A 13,867-nucleotide genomic window follows, 5' to 3' on the forward strand; every position below is an offset into this window, starting at 1 on the left:
CCATGAAAACAACAGCAGGAACTGCTGGAGTCTATGAAATAGTGGGAATTAATGTTCTCTTGGGGCTTCCTAGAAACTTAGTTTGTGAAGAAGAGCAGACATGTGTTTTACCCTCACAACATCTGAGATTTTCCTCAGGGCAGTTGAATCTTTAAGAGCTTGACACAGGCTTATTTACCATTTTTCTCAGGTTGATTTTTTTTTCCCCATTGCAATCTTCCATTGTAAAGCAAGAGAAAGTTGATGAGGCTGTTTAGTTTGTCAAAAATCAATCTAAAAAGTAGGAATTGAAAACACATCTGCTGAAAATGCACATAGAGAAAATTTAATTAAAGTAAATCATTGTGTGATGAATCCTTTACATTTTGGAGGAGGAAGATTCTAATACTGAGCTTGGCAATATCTCAATATGATTTATTCAGATTTAACTTCTGAGGCTTTATTATAAAGAAAAGTCAAATCAATCATTTTATACTTTTACACTTTTTAATTTTACAGTGTCTGTTTTTCTTCTGCAAGCATTTATTTCTTGATATGTAACACATAAGGCATTACTGATAAATGAATAATTAAAATTAAATATGCCACCCTCAAAAGCTCACCATAAGTAGAAAAAATAAACTAAAACAACCCCTGATTATATTATCAATAATAAAATTTTAAAGGATGTAAATATAATATGTATAATCTTTGCAGGACAATCTCTTTTGGAGGTGGGCAGGGTGATATGCTAGAGGATCTTGAAAGCCATCTTGAAGGAGGTGCTACCTGAGCAAAGTTTTGAAAGGTGGATAAATATTTTCCAGACAGCAGAGGTTGAAAGAAAGGCATTGAATGGGCATATACAAAGGTGTGGAGGAACTAAATTGTAAAACCAGTTTTTGAAACCATAGGCAGTTCAGACCTGAGAAACCAAGATGAATTAGAGGAGAAAGTGACAGCAAACAAGGTTGAAGAAGCAGACAGAGCCTCAAGAACAAATAGGCAAGTCTGTACCGATCTTTCTGTACTTACAGTGGATAGTCCAATGAAGTCAGCTCTGTTAAGCTCAGGCTCAGAGTGAGATGCTAACCCCAGGAAAACTGCATTGGGGAGTACTCAGGTACAAGCCCTTGATCGTTTAAACCCTAAATGAGCTTATAGGATATGTGTGTGTGATTTTTATTTCATTTAAGAATGAATCTTAAAAATCTTTTATTGTTATAAATTCGCATCCAAATCAACATTCATCAACATGTAGAGTTGTCTTTCGGTATCCTGGCAGGATTCTTCCAGGACTTCCCCTTCCATACCAAAATCTGAGGATGCTCAAACCCCTTATATGAAATGGTGTAGTACAGTCGGCTGTCTGTATCTGGCAGCTGGTTGAATCCGTGGAGGTGGAGCCCGTGGATACAAAGGCCGACTGTACAACAACTGTGGAGTTTTCCATTGTAATGGGCGCCCCACAGTTTATTTAATCCCCCACTGTTGGCCAGGTTATTAAAATTTTCACAATGATGTGATACGTGCTTTCCAATTTACATAAATTTTTCAGGGTACATTTTTAGAAGTGAATTGCTGTCATAGAACTTCAAGATTTTTCTAATACTGAAAACTTGCCACCCATTTATATTATATATAACTTATATGCTTGCCAGCAAATATATATAATAGGATTTAGGGAATATTTTTCTTTCCAAAGTGAATCATTGAGCGATATATGTGTTTGTGTGTGTGTATACATATATATAGCCATATAACATTAATATCAAATTAACAAATGAATTTTAAAAGGTGGAAGTCAAATGTATTGATGAGAAACATTTCAAATTTTATATTTCAATTATTTTATCTTGAATAGTGAATACTTGCCCATGGCACAACACTCAAAAGTGACAAGAGGGCTTCCCCGGTGGCGCAGGGGTTGGGGGTCCGCCTGCCGATGCAGGGGACGCGGGTTCGTGCCCCGGTCCGGGAGGATCCCACGTGCCGCGGAGCGGCTGGGCCCGTGAGCCATGGCCGCTGAGCCTGCGCGTCCGGAGCCTGTGCTCCGCAACGGGAGAGGCCACAACAGTGAGAGGCCCACGTCTCCACGCTTTCACTGCCGACGACCCAGGTTCGATCCCTGCTGGGGAACTAAGATCACACAAAGGCGCCCGAGTAGCCAAAAAAAAAAAAAAAAAAAAAAAAAAAGTGACAAGAAGTGTGTAAAATTATGCATGTCTCTTTTACTCTTGTCGCCTCTCTCATACAATTCCCTTCCTAAGGGGCAGCAGTGTTACTGCACCTTGCTCATTGCTCCAAAAATAATCTTTATAAATATAAGAAAAGCAGATACATATAGTCCACCATTTTAAGCCCAAATTATAGTAGCATATTATAACCATTGTTGGGTATTTTGCTTTATTCTATTAAAATATGTCTTGTGAGGTTTTTATATAGCAGTATGCAAGTTCTTCCTCATTTTTTTTAAAACAGTATTATACTGAACGGCATTTAAGATATTTTGAGTATTTTGCTACACAGGAAAAGTGTTGAAATTAATAACTCTGTATATGTATCATTCTATATATGTGCTAGTATATTGTTGAGATCCCAAGAAATAGAATTTCTGTGTCAAAAGGTGTGTGACAAATTGCCATTCACAAGAGCTGTAGTAATTTATAACACCTAACCTTACAGTGTAAGATATGCCTATTTCCCATCTCTCTCATCTTTTTTTTTAAAAAAATTTTGCCACTCTAAAAGGTGAAAAAGGTATCTTTTGACTTGCATTATTGAGTGAAACTGAGCATCTTTTCATATATTTCAAAACAATTTATATTTTCTTTTCTCTTAACTTTCTGTTTAGATCCTTTGTCTACTTATGTATTGGACTATTGGTGTTTTCTTACTGACTTATAAGAGCAATCTTTGTATAGTAAGGAAAACAATTCTTTGTGGTATAAATTCCAAATATTTTTTCTCAGCTTGTAATTTGCCTTGGTACTATTTTAATGTTTTTTCCATGTCAATTTTTTTTTTTTTAATATAGGTAGATCAACAACATCAGAAGCACCTCTAAATTCTTGCCTTCTCCTTTCACCATGGATAGGATATGAAAAAATAAGCATGACTTACAAATGCAAGAGATTTGAATTAGAGATAAAGAAGTTCTAAAGTAAAGGATTATCATTTGAACTGATTTTTCAGGTTAGTGAGTATCCTTCTCCAGAGATATTTTAGATTATGATTAAAGAAAAGTCTTAGTCTTTGAGTATATTCAGGCTGAAATCAGCTAGATTATGTGATGTTTTGTGATAAGATGTGGTTCTATGGGTGGAATGGTACTCAAAAAGTATTGAATAATATAGCACCCTCCCAGAGTTCCACAGAGATCAGTTCATTTATTTCCTCAATATCCCAATTAGGAAATGGGGAATAAGAGATGAAGCAACTTGTCAAGCTTCTCACAGTGAATAACTGGCAGCATTGGGGCAAGTTCTCCAAGACTTGGCAACACTGCCAATCTCATCAGTAAGATCTTTTCTCTCTTCCCCATAAAGAGTGCCATCTCTCAAGCTGAAATCAGCAGTAAACTAAACAATAACAAACTAAACAAAATCACATCTGCTGAAGCCCAACTAGACTGGAAACTCACTCTGTTAAAGTTTCATGTGATTTGTCCTTTCACAACATTCAAATCAACAAAAGAAATACCTATATACAATGAACTTGAAAAGTGTGTTTTTGAGGAAGAGTTCTCCAAGCAACATATTAGTGTTTTCACAGCATTTATCTGTCCTTTTTGGCTAATTAGCTGGCTTAGATAAGAAAGTACTTCTAATCAAAAATGTGTGAACAGAAAATAAAACAACAACAACAAAAAGTTAAAACACTTCAGGGCTTCATTTACTCCTGGAATATGAATCAAATCAATATCTTAAAAACTACTTGGGTTGAAATTCCTGAAATGAACACATGTGTACTTATATAAGCTTGTACATATCTTTAAAAATACCCATTAAAGGCCCTCCCCTCCCCCTCAGCGCTGCGGCCCCTGAGGTGCCTGTCAGTGACTGGAGCAGATCTGGGCTGTGGCTGGGGATTCATGATCCACTTCCGGGGTGCCAAGGGGCTGCTGAGCTGGGGCCAAGGTGGACAGCACCCTCGGAGACTGTGGCACAGAGGTGTTTCTGCAAGTTATCATGGTAGGAGGGAAAACTGAGAATTGAGAAGAAGAACAAGGATTTCATATGATAATTCAGAGAAAACAATGATTTAAAATGTTGTGGAGATCGAGTATTTTTGGCATCTGGAGCTGAAAGGTGCTTCAGTTTGGCAAGCCAACAAAACTGGGCATAAAAAAAACCCAGCACCAGCGGAGGCTGTAAATGTTGGAGTTTACAAGAAAGCATGAAGAGAGAAACAAGGAAGGGCATTAAAATCATTTTCATATAAGACGGCAGACAGCAGAAGCAAGACGAAGTACAATCCTGCAGCCTGTGGAACAAAAACCACATTCACAGAAAGATAGACAAGACAAAAAGACAGAGGGCTATGTACAAGATGAAGGAAAAAGATTAACCCCAGAAAAACAACTAAATGAAGTGGAGATAGGAAACCTTCCAGCAAAAGAATTCAGAATAATGACAGTGAAGATGATCAAGGACCTCAGAAAAAGAATGGAGGCAAAGATCAAGAAGATGCAAGAAATGTTTAACAAAGATCTAGAAGAATTAAAGAACAAACAAACAGAGATGAACAATACAATAACTGAAATGAAAAATACACTAGAAGGAATCAATACCAGAATAACTGAGGCAGAAGAATGGATAAGTGACCTGGAAGACAGAATGGTGGAATTCACTGCTGCAGAACACAATAAAGAAAACAGAATGAAAAGGAAAAAAGACAGCCTAAGAGACCTCTGAGACAATATTAAACATAACAACATTCACATTATAAGGGCCCCAGAAGAAGAAGAGAGAGAGAAAGGACCAGAGAAAATATTTGAAGAGATTATAGTTGAAAACTTCCCTAACATGGGAAAGGAAATAGCCACCCAAGTCCACGAAGTGCAGAGTCCCATACAGGATAAACCCAAAGAGAGAAACACACTGAGACACATAGTAATCAAGTTGGTAAAAATTAAAGACAAAGAAAAATTATTGAAAGCAGCAAGGGAAAAATGACAAATAATATACAAGGGAACTCTCATAAGGTTAATCAGCAGTTTCTGCTGTTTTCTCAGCAGAAACTCTACAAGCCAGAAGGGAGAGGCATGATAGACTTAAAGTGATGAAAGGAAAGAACCAACAAACAAGATTACTCTACCCAGCAAGGATCTCATTCAGATTTGATGGAGAAATCAAAAGCTTTACAGAAAAGCAAAAGCTAAAAGAATTCAGCACCACCAAACCAGCTCTACAATGAATGCTAAAGGAATTTCTCTAAGTGGGAAACACAAGAGAAGAAAAGGACCTACAAAAACAAACCCAAAACAATTAAAAAGATGGTAAGAGGAACATACATATCGATAATTACCTTAAATGTGAATGGATGAAATACTCCAACCAAAAGACACAGGTTTGCTGAATGGATACAAAAGCAAGACCAATATACATGCTGTCTACAAGAGACCCACTTCAGACCTAGGGACACATTCAGACTGAAAGTGAGGGGATGGAAAAAGATATCCCATGCAAATGGAAATCAAAGAAAGCTGGAGTAGCAATACTAATATCAGGTAAAATGCACTTTAAAATAAAGAATGTTAGAAGAGACAAGGAAGAACACTACATAATGATAAAGGGATCAATCCAAGAAGAAGACATAACAATTATAAATATACACCCAACATAGGAGCACCTCAATACATAAGGCAACTGCTAAGAGCTCTAAAAGAGGAAATAGACAGTAACACAATAATAGTGGGGACATTACACCTCACTTACACCAATGGACAGATCATCCAAAATGAAAATACATAAGGAAACAGAAGCTTTAAATGACACAATAGACCAGATAGATTTAATTGATATTTATAGGACATTCCATCCAAAAACAGCAGATTACACTTTCTTCTCAACTGTGTATAGAACATTCTCCAGGATAGATCACATCTTGGGTCACAAATCAAGCCTCAGTAAATTTAAGAAAAATGAAATCATATCAAGCATCTTTTCTGACCACAACACTATGAGATTAGAAATGAATTACAGGGAAAAAAAAAAAAAAAACCGTAATAAACACAAACACATGGAGGCTAAACAAATACATTACTAAATTACCAAGAGATCACTGAAGAAATCAAAAAGGGAATCAAAAAATACCTAGAGACAAATGATAATGAAAACACAAGGATCCAAAAACCTATGTGATTCAGCAAAAGCAGTTCTAAGAGGGAAGTTTATAGCTATAGGAGCCTACCTCAAGAAACAAGAAAAATCTCATATAAACAATCTAACCTTACACCTAAAGGAACTAGAGAAAGAACAAACAAAACCCAATGTTAGCAGAAGGAAAGAAATCATAAAGATCAGAGCAGAAATAAATGAAATAGAAGCAAAGAAAAAAATAACACTGATCAATAAAACTAAAAACTGGTTCTTTGAAAAGATAAACAAAATTCATAAAACATTAGCCAGACTCATCAAGAAAAAGAGGGAGAGGACTCAAATCAATAAAATTAGAAATGAAAGAGGAAAAGTTACAACAGACACTGCAGAAATAAAAAGCATCCTAAGAGACTACTAAAAGCAACTCTGTGCTAATAAAATGGACAACTTGGAAGAAATGGACAAATTCTTAGAAAGGTACAAACTTCCAAGACTGAACCAGGAAGAAATAGAAAATATGAACAGACCAATCACAAGTAATGAAATTGAAAATATGATTGAAAACCTTCCAACAAACAAAAGTCCAGGACCAGATGGCTTCACACGTGAATTCTATCAAATATTTAGAGAAGAGCTAACACCCATCCCTCTCAAAATCTTCCAAAAACTTGCAGAGGAAGGAACGCTCCCAAATTCATTCTATGAGGCCACCATTACCCTGATACCAAAACCAGACAAAGATACTACAAAAAAAGAAAATTACAGACCAATATCACTGATGAATAAAGATGCAAAAGTCCTCAACAAAATACTAGCAAACAGAATCCAACAGCACATTAAAAGGATCATACATCATGATCAAGTGGGATTTCTCCCAGGGATGCAAGGATTCTTCAATATAGGCAAATCAATCAATGTGATACACCATATTAGCAAATTGAAGAAGAAAAACCATATGATCGTCTCAATAAATGCAGAAAAAGCTTTTGACCTAATTCAACACCCATTTATGATAAAAACTCTCCAGAAAGTGGGCATAGAGGGAATCTACCTCAACATAATAAATGCCATATATGACAAACTCACAGCAAACATCATTCTCAATGGTGAAAAACTGAAAGCATTTACTCTAAGATCAGGAAAAAGACAACGATGGCCACTGTCAACACTATTATTCAACATAGTTTTGGAAGTCCTAGCCATGGCAATCAGAGAATAAGAAGAAATAAAAGGAACACAAATTGGAAAAGAAGAAGTAAAACTCTCACTTTTTGCAGATGACATGATACTATACATAGAGAATCCTAAATATTCCACCAGAAAACTGCTAGAGCTAATGAATGAATTTAGTAAAGTTGCAGGATACAAAATTAGTGCACAGAAATCTCTTGCATTACTATATACTAACAATGAAAAATCTGAAAGAGAAATTAAGGAAACACTCCCATTTACCATTGTAACAAAAAGAATAAAATACCTAGGAATAAACCTACCTAGGGAGACAAAATACCTATATGCAGAAAACTATAAGAAACTGATGAAAGAAATTAAATAGGATACCAACAGATGGAGAGATATACCATGTTCTTGGATTAGACAAATCAATGTTGTGAAAATGACTATACTACCCAAAGCAATTTACAGATTCAATGCAATCCTTATCAAATACCAATGGTATTTTTTACAGAACTAGAACAAAAAAATCTTATAATTTGTATGGAGACATAAAAGACCCCAAATAGCCAAAGCAGTCTTGAGGCAAAAAAAAAATGGAACTGGAGGAATCAGACTCCCTGACTTCAGACTACACTACAAAGCTACAGTAATCAAGACAATATGGTACAGGCACAAAAACAGAAATATAGATCAATGGAATAGGATAGAAAGCCCAGAGATAAACCCATGCACCTATGGTCAACTAATCTATGACAAAGCAGGCAAGGATAAGCAATGGAGAAAAGACAGTCTCTTCAATAAGTGGTGCTGGGGAAACTGGACAGCCACATGTAAAAGAATGAAATTAGAACACTCCCTAACACCATACACAAAAATAAACTAAAAATGGATTAGAGACCTAAATGTAAGACTGAACACCATAAAACTCTTAGAGGAAAATGTAGTAAGAACATTCTTTGACATAAATCACAGCAAATCTTTTTTGATCCACCTTCTGAGTAATGGAAATAAAAACAAAAATAAACAAATGGGACCTAATGAAAGTTAAAAGCTGTTGCACAGCAAAGGGAACCATAAACAAGATGAAAATACAACCCTCAGGATGGGAGAAAATATTTGCAAATGCATCAACAGACAAAGGGTTAATCTCCAAAATATATAAACAGCTCATGCAGCTCAATATTAAAAAAACAAACAACCCAATCAAAAAATGGGCAGAAGGCCTAAATAAACATTTCCCCAAAGAGGACATATGGATGGCTGAGAAGCACATGAAAAGCTGCTCAACATCATTAATTATTAGGGAAATGCAAATCGAAAGTACAGTGAGGGCCTTCCCTGGTGGCACAGTGGTTGAGAGTCTGCCTGCCGATGCAGGGGACAAGGGCTCATGCCCCGGTCTGGGAAGATCCCACATGCTGTGGAGTGACTAGGCCCATGAGCCATGGCGGCTAAGCCTGCACGTCCAGAACCTGTGCTCCCCAATGGGAGAGGCCACAACAGTAAGAGACCCACGTACTGAAAGAAAAAAAAAAAAAAAACTACAATGAGGTATCACTTCATACCAATTAGAATGGGCATCATCAGAAAATCTACAAACAACAAATGCTGGAGAGGATGTGGTAAAGAAAATGTTGTACATATATACGATGGACTATTACTCAGCCATAAAAAGGAATGCAATTGGGTCATTTGTAGAGACATGGATAAATCTAGAGACTGTCAAAGAGAGTGAAGTAAGTCAGAAAGAGAAAAACAAATATGGCATATTAACGCATATATGTGGAACCTAGAAAAATGGTACAGATGAACCGGTTTGCAGGGCAGAAATTGAGACACAAATGTAAAGAACAAATGTATGGACACCAAGTGGGGAAAGTGGCGTGGGGTGTGGGGAGGTGTGATGAATTGAGAGATTGGGATTGACATGTATACACTGATGTGTATAAAATGGATGACTAATAAGAACCTGCTGTATAAAAAAATAAAATAAAATAAAATGTTGCAGAGAAAATAAAATACCCATTAAAGATTACATACTTGATATTAACTAGAATAATGTCATTAACACTATAGAACAAGAGCTACCCTCAAGCTGTACACATTCATACTCTAACATTTATTCGAAAGTCAGAAATGTATTAGAAATGACTGCTGGGGAAGAGCCTCACAATTAATTTTATAAGTCTTAGGCATACCAGGAATCTTACAACAAGCATTAAAGAAAATCTTCAGTTTTTTATACAGAATTTGTTTAACCACTGAGAATAATCAAGAATGCCTATAAAATTTTAGACCTTGGTCAAGGAGGCCAGATTCTTGAAAAATATTAAGTAAAAATATGGAAGTAGGTAAATACGATGATTCAGTGGACAGAAGGAGGAATGGAAGACATTGAACAGAATGAAGCCATAACAGATGGTTAGTAAGAGATGTTCTGGTAAAAAAATTGGAACAAGTATAATTGGAAGTTGACTGGTGGAGAATGGGTAGTACATAGGAGTTTTTAAAAAATGGAAAAATTTTTTAAAGCCCAAGCCAAAAGAGACTTTAGTACCATGGCTATACATGCCAGTAAAAGCCAGAGTAACAGAGAGCAGGTCAAGTGTTGAGATACATGTGCATGTGAAAGTATGCATGAGAGGAAGGGGGCTTACATGGCTTTGCAGTCTACTCTTCTTTCTTCATGACAGACACCACCAATTTAGTTTTCCAAATGCAAGTTCTGTTCTTTGCTGCCTACAATGCATCTTTTGTATTCTGCTATTGTATTTTTATTTTCTTACAATTATTTTTTATCTAATGTAGTCTCTTGGCTTATCTGACTATACACTTCATAAAAATTTCTCTTTATATTTGATGAAGCCACTTGGTTTAAGAAAAAAGTTTTAATATTGAAATTATATTAAGGGATATTATCTTCCTCTAATTCTTAAGAATAATGAGGGATTTTTCTTTTTCTATTTCTATTTCACAAGCCTAATGCTGAACGTTTGTTTATTCATCATCTGATAAGAAGTGATCCTTTTAGACTCAACGGCCAACATTTGAAAGAGTACATGGATTAACTTCCTAAGTAATCAAGGGAATGTAAATTAAAGCCACAGCAAAATATAATTACACGCCATCAAAGTAACAATTTAAAAGCCTGACAATGTCAAGTATTGATGAGAATATGGAATAATGAGAACTCTTTAATACTGTTAATGGCAGTACAAATAGGTATAGTTGCCTCTGCAAATAGGTATTTTCTGACAATGCTGAATATATGATCAAGAACCCAATACTTACATTCTTTTTTATTTTCTTTTTTTTAAAATTTATTTATTTTTGGTTGCACTGCGTCTTCATTGCTGCTTGCGGGCTCTCTCTAGTTGCAGCAAGCGGGGGCCACTCTTCACTGTGGCACACAGGCTTCTTATTGCAGTGGCCTCTCCTGTTGCAGAGCATGGACTCTAGGCATGTGGGCCTCCACAGTTGTGGCATGTGGGCTCAGTAGTTGTGGCTCGCTGGCTCCAGAGCACAGGCTCAGCAGTTGTGGCGCATGGGCCCAGCTGCTCCGCGGCATGTGGGATCTTCCCAGACCAGGGCTCAAACCCACAACCCCTGCATTGGCAGGCGGGCTCTCAACCACTGCACCACCAGGGAAGCCCTACATTCTTAAATATAGAGAAATTTATGTACCAGGTTATACATCAGATTGTGACTGAAAGAATATTTATGGCTGTATTCATAATTGTCCCAGATTTGAAACAACTCAAATGTCCTTTAACAAGAGAATAGATAAATACATCAAAGTACATCCCAACCATAGAATATTTTACATCAATGACATGAACAAACTACACTCATGATCAACAACATTAATAAATCATACAAATAATGTTGAATAAAAGAAGCAAGAGAAAAAAGCATAGCATACACTATGACTTCATTAATATAAAGAACAGGAAAATGAACAACTGTTCAGTGATGATAAGTGATAAATTGGTGATAAATCTTTGAAAAAGTTAAAAAAAGTGACACATTATAATTTTGTGAGAATTTTGTTATTTCTGTAGGGATGAGGAGCGGGAAGCCTGAAGAATTTTGGAGAACTAGCAATGTTCTATTTCTTTATATAAGTTATGGAAAACATCAGTGCTTACATTTTTCATTAAACTGATATTATGCCTTATGAACTTTTTAATATATAAGCTATACTGAAAGAGAGATACAGCTAAATACCTATTACAATGGCCAAAATCTGAAACACTGACAAAACCAAATGCTGGTAAGGAAAACAGGAACTCTCATACTTACCTTGTGGGAATGCAAAATGGTACAGTCACTTAGGAAGATAATTTGGTGGTTTCTTACAAAACTAAATGTACTTTTACCATATGATCAAGCAACCATGCTCTCCAAGGAGCTTTAAAACTATGCCCACACAAAATCCTGCACATGGATATTTATAGAAGCTTTATTCATAATCTCCAGATATTGGAAGCAACCAACCAAGATGTCCTTCAGTAGGTGGATGGATAAATAAGCTGTGATACGTCCACACAATGGAGTATTATTTGGTGCTAAAAAAGAAATGAGCTACCAAACCATGAAAAGACGTGGAGGAAACTTAAATACATATTACTAAGAGAAAGAAGCCAATCTGAAAAGGATACATACTGTATGAATCTAACTGTATGACAGTCTGGAAAAGGAAAACTATGGAGAGAATAAAAAGATCAGTGGTTGCCTAAGGTTAGGGTGGGCAGAGATGAGTAGGCAGAGCACAGAGAATTTTTAGGGCAGTGAAAGTACTCTGTATGATATTTTAATGATGGATATATGACATTTTATTTTTGTCCAAAACCATAGAACGTACAACACCAAGAATGAACTCTAAGGTAAACAATGGACTTTGAGTAATTATGATGTGTCAATGTAGATTCATCCTTGGTAAAAAAAAACAAAAACACCATTCTGGTGAGTGATGTTAATAATGTGGGAGCTATACATGTCTGGGGACAGGAGGTATAAAAGAAATTTCTGTACCTTCCTCTCAATTTTTTTTGTAAACCTAAAACAGCTCTAAAAGGATACAACCTTTAAAAAATAAAATTAAATTAAAAGTGCATATTTTTCTTTGGTCCCTTTCATTGTCAACTTAGATGAGCTTGAACAGATAAATGATTCATGTATGCAACCCAGTGCCTAGCCTGGGCCTTGGAATGACCAATATTCAAAAATATGTGGTAAAAGTATGTGTGAATGAATAAATGAATTATGGTGGAATTCTCTATGGTCAGCTACTATGAACCTTAGAAAGTCTGTGTGTGTGTATGTGTGTGTGTGTGTGTATGAAAGATAAAGGAGAGGCTTGTTACTTCTGTATTGATAACATGATCTAATTTATGGTATAATAATAGCCTACAAAGTAAGTCACTGCAAAGTGTCGGCAAGCCTGATGTAACATGGAAAGACAGTGTTTTACATGCATCAATAAACAAGTTCTATTACATACATGTAGAAGTAGGATAGATGGAGATGTCAGGTAAATGGACACACCCAGAAGTAAACTGAAAATGAAAGCATAAAGCTACTTGTGGATAAGGAGAATTTTGGGAGTCAGCTGCAAAACTAGGAAGTAAAGATACGCAAAGCAAAAGGGAGCTTATGCTCAGCTGGACAAGTTTAGAATCACTTTCTGCTAAGAAGCTTACAAATCCCGAATGGATAGCTTTGGGCCCATGTAGATGAGAGTTTAATAAAGACTTCCTTCTGAGGAGAGGCAGAGTATAGTGGTAATTGTTCTAATTTCACTGGCTTCTGGACAACATGTCCCATATTAATTGGTTCTATTTGTAAATCATATGTCTGTATTAAGTTATTCTAAGTACTCGGGAACATTCTGGAATAATAATATTCAAAATATTAATTACATTAATTACATTTCTCTTATCCTTTCCTGAACATATTCCTCTTCTTTCTTCCCAAAAAACTGCACCCTGAATTCAGTGGGTGGAGCTGAGCAAAGTAGACAGAACTTAGGGTGGCTTGGAACAGTGGGGAGGGGGGATCCATACTGGAGGGCTGCTTGGTAAGGAAGTCAGAGCTCTAGTAGGAGATAATCCCCTCAGGGAAGCAATTTGGTGCTGGGGGTCAAAGTGCAAATAGGGTGAGGAAGGCAGTTCTGCAGATGAGAGTCTGAGCTTGGTGTCAGACCCCAAGCAAGGCGGGGAGAGGGTCCATGTGGAATGGTGGCCAATCATGTTATGTCAGAGACATGCAGCTTGAGGAGGGCATCTGAATCAAGTCATAAGAAAACAGACAAGCTCAAATTGAGGCACGTACTACAAAATAACTGGCCTATTTAAGAATGTCAAGGACATGAAAGTCAAGGAAAGAGT

This window comes from Lipotes vexillifer, unplaced genomic scaffold (assembly GCF_000442215.2).
Source record: "Lipotes vexillifer unplaced genomic scaffold, Lipotes_vexillifer_v1.1 scaffold331, whole genome shotgun sequence".
In the NCBI taxonomy this organism is placed as follows: Eukaryota; Metazoa; Chordata; class Mammalia; order Artiodactyla; family Lipotidae; genus Lipotes; species Lipotes vexillifer.